The sequence below is a fragment of the Trichosurus vulpecula genome, chromosome 6 (genome assembly GCF_011100635.1).
Source record: "Trichosurus vulpecula isolate mTriVul1 chromosome 6, mTriVul1.pri, whole genome shotgun sequence".
NCBI classification, from domain to species: Eukaryota; Metazoa; Chordata; class Mammalia; order Diprotodontia; family Phalangeridae; genus Trichosurus; species Trichosurus vulpecula.
In genome coordinates this window covers 267,234,287-267,243,979 of record NC_050578.1, presented here as the reverse complement: position 1 = coordinate 267,243,979, position 9,693 = coordinate 267,234,287, and the positions used below count along the sequence as shown (strand labels likewise).

At 37.4% G+C, this 9,693-nt stretch overlaps 1 pseudogene; it reads right to left on the bottom strand.

Moving 5' to 3' along the window:
• Positions 1-8,347: 8,347 nt before the first annotated feature.
• LOC118855143 lies at positions 8,348-9,298 on the bottom strand (annotated as a pseudogene).
• Between the last annotated feature and the right edge of the window lie 395 nt (positions 9,299-9,693).

The following is a 9,693-nucleotide window of genomic DNA, read 5'->3' as shown; positions in this document are numbered from 1 at the left end:
AGATGTTGTTTGAAAGTTAGGTCATTTACCTGCAACAGAAGAGGATCCGTGAGAAAAATCCACTCTACACAATGAATGAGTCCAAGACATAAAATATAGTCAGAGACATATCTTAGGTGAGGGACAGTAATAAAGAATTAAGCAACCAAAGCTTAAAGATGTCATGGCTGTTACTCTAGGTCCCCCAAATACATTGTTCCAGTTTTTCATGGAGTCTCTTGTGTATTAATTACCCCCTATGTTCTGTCTATTACAAACTTAACAGTCTCCAAAATGGCATTTCCCACTTCAGGAAAATAAGAACTGCCTTCTTATAGGAAAAAAAAACAGCATAAAAGGAGGTTATTGTGGCTTAATGTGGAGAATTAGCTCTTTATTCATCAATATCCTTCACTCTGATAATGATAGAAAAGAAGAACAAAGGACAAGAGGGAGGAATAAGATAAGGAAAATTAAAAGATAGAGAGAAGAGAAGAAAAGATCAAAGAAAGTTGGCTGAGATTTCCTGGGATTCAACTTAATCTGAGTTTAATTGTGGCTGTAAGGTCTATGCAATGGCCTGAAGTCACCAGTTCCTGAGGGAGAACAGTTGCTAGTTGACACCAGTTGCATAGTTTTGGGAATCCTTAGTCAAAAAGGTCATTGGTGCATCAGATAATGATATGTATGATTTCTAAATTTGCTTCATTCACACAGCCTGCCCCCTTTTCAGTTCTCTGCCACTGCTACCATGGAAGTCAAAAGTGACCACAAACAGGGTCACTTTGTCCTATAATTCACTAAATGGTTTTCTGGGTCCCAGAGAAATCATCGACCTTTGGTTTAGACTCTTTTAAGGTTGAGCTAAAATCTTACCTACTGGATGGTTTTCCTGGTCCATCACAATTCCACGGCCTTCCCTCTTTTGATTATCTCCAATTTATTCCTGGATACAATTTGTTCATGCATAGTTATTTGTATGTTGCCTAGAGATGGTGAGCACCTCGGGGGCAGGGATTGCATTTTCATGTTCTTGTCTATTCTCAATGGTTAGTACGGTGCTGGGCATATAGTAGACACTTAATAAACATTTATGGACTCACTGATTAGCTTTTAGTAAACCTCCCTGTCTGAACCAAGCCAAGGTGGGGTTTGGGCCTCAGGCAAACACATAGTCCATCCCATGACTCCACCATAAGCCTTTACACCTTGGACGGACCTGCTACAAGTTTGTTTCATTAACCTAGACTTAGAATACTTAGTTTCATCTCTACCACAATGAGACATCAGAGGAATTTTTTTTTTCCTGAAGTAGACTTCCATATGCTTTCTATAGCATTTAAAGTTATCTTGAAAAAAAAAACAAACCCCTAGGAAACAACATCAGAGAATCTCAAGTCACGATGGTTTTTCAAAGGTCACCTCCCTCATATCACACCTGATCTGTAGTCACCTCTATAAAAGTCTGCCAAAAGGCATGTAAAATAAAAATAAAATAGAGGACTTTCAAGCTTTCACAGTGAAAAGACCAGAGCTGAATAGAAAGTTTAACTTTCAAACACAAGAATCAAGGGAAGCATGAAAAGGTAATCAAGAAAAAGAACAAGAAAAAGAAATTGCAAGGGACTTACTAAAGTTGAACTGTTTTGTTTACATTCCTACATGGAAAGATGACATGCATGATTCATGAGACCTTAGTATTAGGGTAGCTGAAGGGAATATGCATATATATATATATATGTTTATATATATATGTATATGTGAGTGTGTATGTATGTATATATGTATGTGTATATGTATATATATGTGTATATATATATATATATATATATATATATATATATATAGAGAGAGAGAGAGAGAGAGAGAGAGAGAGAGAGAGCACAGGGTGACTTTAAGATGAAGGGAAGATATCTAAAAGAAATAAAATCAAATTAAGGGATGAGAGAGGAATATATTGAGAGAGGGAGATAGAATGGGGTAAATTATCTCCCATAAAAGTGGCAAGAAAAAGCCATTCTATAGGAAGGGAAGAGAAGTCAGGTGAGGGGGAATGAGGGAATCTTGCTCTCATCAGATTTGACCTGAGGAGGGAATACCATACATACTCAGTTGGGTAACTTACCCCACAAGAAAAAAGAAGGAAGAAGAAGATAAAATGGCAGGGATGATAGAAGGGAGGGCAGATGGGGGTGGAGGTAATCAAAAACAAACACTTTTGAAAGTGGACAGGGTCAAGGGAGAAAATTCAATAAAGGGGGATAGGTTAGGAAGGAGTATAATATAGTGAGTCTTTCACAACATGAGTATTGTGGAAGGGTTATACATAATGATATGCATGTGGCCTATGTTGAATTGCTTGCCTTCTTAGGGAGGGTGGGTGGGAAGGGAAGAGGGGAGACAATTTGGAACTCAAAATTTTTAAGAACAGATGTTGAAAAAAAAAGTTTTTGAGTGCAACTAGAAAATAAGATACACAGGCAATGGGGCGTAGAAATTTATCTTGCCTCTACAAGAAAGAAAGGGAAAAGAGGATGGGAGGGGAGTGGGATGATAGAAGGGAGGGCTTACTGGGGAACAGGGGAACCAGAATATATGCCATCTTGGAGTGGGGGGGAGGGTAGAAATGGGGAGAAAATTTGTAATTCAAACTCTTGTGAAAATCAATGCTGAAAACTAAATATATTACATAAAAAATTTTAAAAAAAGAAAAATTGGCTTTTGGGGGTACAAACAATAATCAAATAAAATTTGGAGCAGTTCTCCAGGTTTACAGGATAAGTACAACAAGCAAGAAGGAAAGGCAAAGATTTTCAATTTATATTTTCCTTCTATTTTCTGTCACAAAGAGAATGTTCTTTGGATTTAAATGAAGTGAACAACTATGGTTTAGAGGGATTTGATACTACAAGTAACAGGTGTTAGCAGTGACATTAGTGAAAGGAAGGAATCTATATAGTGTTTATTAAGTGCCAAGGACTGTGCTAAGGTGTGCACCTTATTAATATTATCTCATTTGATTCTCACTACAATCTTGCAACATAGGTGTTTTTATTATCTCCATTTTAAAGTTGAGGGTAACACTGCATGATTGACTTGCTCAGGGTCACATCCTAGAACTTCATTAGAAGACTGAAACCTTGGGCTCTTATGTTGCTTGGATTTGAACTATTTTTCTCAGTGATTTCACAATAGCCAATCCATCCTTCTGGGTCACTGTATCCTCATTTGAAAAATGGGATTAATATTTATTGGGGCATAGTGTTTACCCATAGTTAATGTAAGGGACATTTTTGACAAGAGTCAAGGGCAATAGACATGAGAGTGCCAATGATCAGCACAGGTTGTTGGAATTGGACATGATCTCATACCAGTGGGTACTCTGAGAAACACAAAGACATAGAGAAAAGACAAAAGAGATGCTACTCTCATAAAAAGTACTAATATGGCAATGTGGCATAGTGGAGTGGCCTTGGATCTTCAAGTCAAAAAGATGTGGATTTGAATCCCCCTCAGGTCCTTATTAATTCTCTAAGTCTAGACAAGGCACTTAAGCTATTTAACCTGAAGTTACTTACCTGTAAAAGGGGGATAATAATAATAGTATTTATGCCACAGAAAAATGCGAGCTACTATCATGGAGGGCAAGTACTATATCTCACCTAAAATTTTTTTTCAATGCTCTCTCTCAAGAATTTAATGCAGCACACACAATATGCCCTTGATCAAGTGTTTAGAACTATACAGTTGCCCATCCGTCAAATTGCTCCTTCAGTTACTGAAGGATGATGAGGAAGAAAAGCTCCAAGTAAAACATAATAACTGGTGTCTAAAGATCACGTAGATGTTTGAATGCAATTTCCACACATGATCTCATTTGAGCCCCAAGACACCTTCATGAGAGAAGTACCACAAGTCTATTATACACATTTGATGGATAAAGAAAGGGCAAAAGTCAAGTGACTTACCCACGGGTAAACAGTGAGTTAATGTCTCCTTACAGAGAAATTTTTTATCCAAGTTTTCCTACCTCCAGGTAAAGAAATTTTTCTATTGCAGTCTTGGACTGGGTAGCCTTGAACATAGCTAACTTGGTATGGAGAATGGTGTTCAAGACTCCAAAGAGGAGAGTTAGTCAAGAACTTTTTATTCGAGGTTTGACCTTGAAGTCCCAAGCCTAGGAACCATGTGGTCCTATTGGAAAAAAAAAACAACGAACAAGCAAAAAAAACCTCTTCATTACTCAAAGGTTCCTAACAGCAGAGATGTCACTTCTGGCTATTGCTATAGCATAGATGGCAGTAGAGTTAACAATACCCAACCCTACCCTCCATTAAGTTTAGCCTCAGAAAACAGAAAAAGAACTGGATGAATGAATGAATGATTCAGAGAATTGGACCCACAAACTGGCTCCACAGCATTGAGCCCTATAGTGAAATTTTTAGTATCAGTACTTGGAGTTCTGGATGAGTCTGGGACTTTATGCAGACCTGCCTGGGAGCCCTGCAGCTCTTGGGAGATGATGCTCCTTGGGAGATCCTAGTAGATCTGCTGCCAACTCATGAACAAAACAAGCCATTAAATTCTTATCCGACCTTGGGGAAAGAACCATTTTCTCATGGGTACTTTGTCAATCTTAGCTTATTGTTAGTAAAGTGGAGAAGAAAGCCCCTGGACAAGCCCACTGACAAAAGCTGGGTGCTTGCCCTTCTTCCACCATCTACTGACTAAGTTACGTTGACTAACTCATTAAACATCTCCAACTCTCTGTTTATTCATCTTTGATATGGGTATACTAATCTCATACCTGAAAACAACCAAAAGATTTTGGTGAAGACCAAATGGATAATAAACATGAAAGAGATATAGTGTAGTGAAAATATATCAACAAAGTTGGATAGTTGAAAGATCCCTGAATTTGGTGTTAGAAGATCTAAAATGGACTTGGAAGTCATGATGAAACTGTAGTCAAGTAACTTATCCTGGATGAATCTTGATTTCCTCATTACTAAAATGCAAATAAGCATATTTGCATGCTGTAATTCTTAGGACTATTGTGAGAATAATAATTTGTAAATCATAAATGATATGCTTATTATAAATATTAATGCTCTTCTTTAAAAAACCACTACTCAGAGCTCCCAAGTGACCTGTCTCCCCAAACTCCATTTTATCCTGTCCCACTCTGCTACAAACCTCTGGTCCTTGAGGACCCATGTCCTAAAGGTACTAGTTCAATAGTAACTGGGGCAAGTAATTCAGTATACATTTGTCATGTTTTAACCTTTTGAAAAGCACTTTCCTAGTATTTTTTTCAATATAAGATGCAGAGAGAGACAGTAAAGAGCACAGTGTGATAGATTCAGAATTTGTCAAATACCTAGACCCAAGAAGGATCTAATGGTGATTCATTGTCAACTTGGAAGGCCATCTTTCCTAATCCCCTGCCTGCTTGTATCTTCCCCAAAGTGAAAAATCCTTTTGGATATAGTGTTTATATAGTTTATGTTCACTTCCATGTGTATATGTAGTTTCACCAAATAACATTTGCCTCCTAATGGACATATTATATTCTTTTTGTCTTGGTATGTCCAAAACCTGTGCTGGGTCTAGTGTATTTGATGTAATATTTCACATACCCCCAAATTGTTTTGTACGTGATCGTGTCAGTTTCAAATTGCTGCAGAGAAAAGGTCCGAATGCTTCATTAATGCGCATGCTTGTAGTCACAGAAGAAAAACGAGATTTGTAACATAAATGAGTAATTATTTACTGCTTGTGGCACCAATAAAAATTTGTGAGTTTTGGTTCCTTGGATTATCATTGTGAATCCCCAAAGAGTTCACAAATCACTGAATGAGAGACATTGCACTAAATCATTCTACCTCTTACCTGTAGAACTATTCTGGCTCCTAGTCCAGCCCCTTCCAAAGCAAGTCCTTAGTAGGTATTTGTTGAATTTCTTGAAAAAAATTGAATGGAAGCTCAACTATGACCCAAATACCCAATATGTAGAGTAGTAATCATGTCTACCAAATGTGTATTCTTCAAAACATTCAGATTCTTCCCTGAAAATAGTGTGATTTTCCTCACAAAGCCTATTTTGTTTATTGAAGGGAATCATGTGGCTTACACCTGTATGGTGTACTGGCAACCATAAAAGGTAGTAACGAATAGATGAATGATCAAAAAGCATCTATTCCATGCAAAATACTGTGCCAAATGCTTGGGATACTTATTGAAAAACAGAGAGCCCTGTTCTCAAGGGCTTACTTCTAATTAGGGAGATGACACATAGAGATCATTTCAGATGTAAGTATCATGTGAAGGACCAGCGTTCATTGACAGAGCTTTTTCTCATTTGGGAACACATTTTCTCCACAGGGATTATATTTCTGGATAAGGACTGCCCAATTATTTGTAGTTGTTATTTTTTATTATTTCCCAAATTAATTTTGGGGTAAGAGCAACAGTAGAAATAGTGGCAGAGCTGAAAATGTCAGTTGATTTGAGGGCAAAGTAATTCAAATCCCAAAGGAAGAAGGTGTAGAGTCGAAGTAGAAAAAGGGATACCAAATACTTACCAAACTCCTTCATACCTCATCACGACTTCTGGTCTCCCATGGACTAGGTTTAATTTTGGAAAATAACTTACAAAAAAGTTTTTCTATCTCTTGTCAGCTCAATGCTATTATAACAAAAATCTATGATAAAGAGAAACTGAGTCTAAATGGTCTGAGCACTATAGATTTATTAGCATGGCTAGCAAAAGTCAATAATAGAGATGCAAGGCTTTTCTTTACCCAAGATACATCTGACCATCAGAGTAACTCGTTTATAGAATTTGTTATATAAGGTACCAGAAACAGTCCAGTGATGCAAACTAAACTGACTGTGACTGGTCACAGAGATGAAGGGTGGGTTTTGCTTGGTTTAACTCAGAGTAGAGATTTGCATACACCAGGGCAACAGGGAAAAGAAAAGTTGACTAACATCCCTTGTAAAGTCTCATGGTGAGCAAAGATCCTGTGACCAGAATCACTCGTCTCCCCACATGATAAGCAAAAGCTCAAAGATTTGAGTTTATTTCACTTTAGCCCATAGCAATAGGGAATTTGAACTCTTACAAATTTTACCAATGAGGTCAATACCATTATATCTTCTATACCATTATATCTAAATTAGATAGATATATATATATATATTAAATCCAGGTATAAGATATAATTCTCAAACAATAATTAATAAATAATACAAAAAAGGAGTTATCAATTTTCAATATCACATTACTCTTTGAATAGAGGTATTCTTGGAAAATCAACTTACACTCTGATTGTATAGCATGTTCCTAAGTTTCTTCCAATATGGTAAAGATGGGTCTCCAGCTCATATATAATAATTCAAGTTACCAAATACTAGATAGCCTTTGTTTCAGCCCACAGAAAAATCAAAACATGCAAAAAAATTCATAGCTACCACTAGTCAGAGACAGAAACACATAAAACACTTAAAGAACCTATTAGATAGCATGGAATTGACATTGAGATATTAAGGCAAAATACATGTTTCTCACAGGACCAGTCAAAGTTCCTTCTAGGCCCTTAGGACCACCTATGGTTTATATACTTCCTAAAGGAAGCCATATTACAGGGCTATGCTGGAGGCAACTCCAAGAGGGACACAAAAGGATTGTTAAATTTTGAGCATGAACATTGAGACCATAGAAATAAGTAAATGCTACAAATAAGGACTTTATTGTTTTGTTGATAATCTAGAGTTCAGAAAGTGATGGAGAAAATAATAATGATATTAAATTTTAAAATGTCTCATGGATCCTTGTTTTTACAAAGAGCTGGTTCTTCAGCATGTAGCAGCACAGCTCTGTTTCAGGTTCTGCTGAAAAAATAATGCCAGTAATATCAAAGCTATACTTTCCAAACAACTCAGTGGCTTTGCTCTTCCTGTGTGATACTATGCAAAAATGATGTATATGATCTTCCACTTTCTAGAAAGATAACACGTAGATTTGCTAACTTGTGCTTGTTTGTGTGTGTGTGTGTGTGTACGTACATCATTCATTCTACCCAACAATCTTATAAGATAGGAAATAAAGTTAAGTCTCTTAAAACCTGAGAAAAAATGAGGTTGGGTTTTAGAAAAATGAGGTTGAGATTTTAAATGGCTTCCCTAAGGTAACAAAATATGAAAATGTCTGAGACACAACTTAAATTTCAGACTCTCTTAACTTCAAGTCTTTTCAACCATGTACCTATGAAAAAGTTTGGGTACCACTTCTCTGTGCAAAAAAAAATACTTTGAATTGGGGACTGGATCCCAGAGTGGGGAAGGTGCACATTGGATTTTCTGTCTAACAAACATGAGAATCAAATTGAAGTTGTTGCCCTCTCACAGCTTTTCTAAAAGCATTCTTGACATCTTTGTTCCTCAAACTATAGACAAGGGGGTTCAACATGGGGATGACTGTGGTGTAAAACACTGACACCATTTTATCTGTGTCCATTGAATGGTTTGAGCTGGGTTGGAAGTACATGAAGGTGATTGTCCCATAAAATATGGACACTGCTGTGAGATGGGAAGAACAGGTGGAGAAGACTTTCTGGGGGCCTTCAGCAGAATGGATCTTCAGAATGGTGATGAAGATTAACAAGTAAGAAGGAAAGATGACAAGAAATGGAAACAATACAGTGAATGACCCTAGGATGAAGAACACCAACTCAATGATGTGAGTATCAGAGCAAGAGAGTACTAGGAGAGGAGGAGCATCACAGAAAAAAATGATGGACCACATTGGATTTACAAAATGAAAGGTTAAATGTGTTTCCTGTGACTATGGAAGAGGCCAGAAAGCCACAAATGTGAGCACCACTGGCCAGAAATGCACATACTGTTGAAGTCATGGTAGTGGTATAATGTAGAGGCTTGCACAAAGCTGCATGGTAATCATAGGACATCGAAGCCAAGAGGAAACTTTCAACTGTGGCAAAGGCTCCAAAGAAGAACAACTGCACAGCACATCCATATAGGAGATGACCTTGTCACCTGTGAGAAGCCCAACCATCACCTTGGGAGTAACAGCTGAGGAGTAGCCAAAATCCACCAGAGAGAGGTTACTGAGGAAAAAGTACATGGGAGTGTGGAGGTGAGAATCCCAAGAGATCAGAGCTACTATCCCCAAGTTCCCTACGAGGGTGGTGAGGTAAATGAAAGCCAACATGATGAAGAGCGAGACCTGGAGCTCTGGAGCATCTATTAGTCCTGTGAAGATGAACTCATTTACCTCAGATCTGTTCTCCATAGAAATTATCCTATGGAAGTAAGTTAATTCATCTGCAATAAAAGAAGAACCATCAGAAAAAAAACAACTCTGCATGATGAATGACTCTAAAACATAAAAAATGGTCGGAGACACATCTTATGTGATGGGTAGAAATGAGGAATCAAGGGACCAAGAATATCTGGGTAGTAGTCATAGCAATTATATTGATCCCCAAAATTCAATGATTCATTTTCTCATTGAGAGAGAGTCCCTAATATATTACTTCTCACCATTTTCCAATCTGCTAAAAATTCACCAGCCATCAAAGTGGTATTTTGTTCTTGGAGAAAAGGAAGTGCCTTATTCTCTGGCAAAAATCATCATAAGTAGGGGGATTGTTGTTGGTCTCAGTTGGAGAACTACGTCTTTTCCTATAA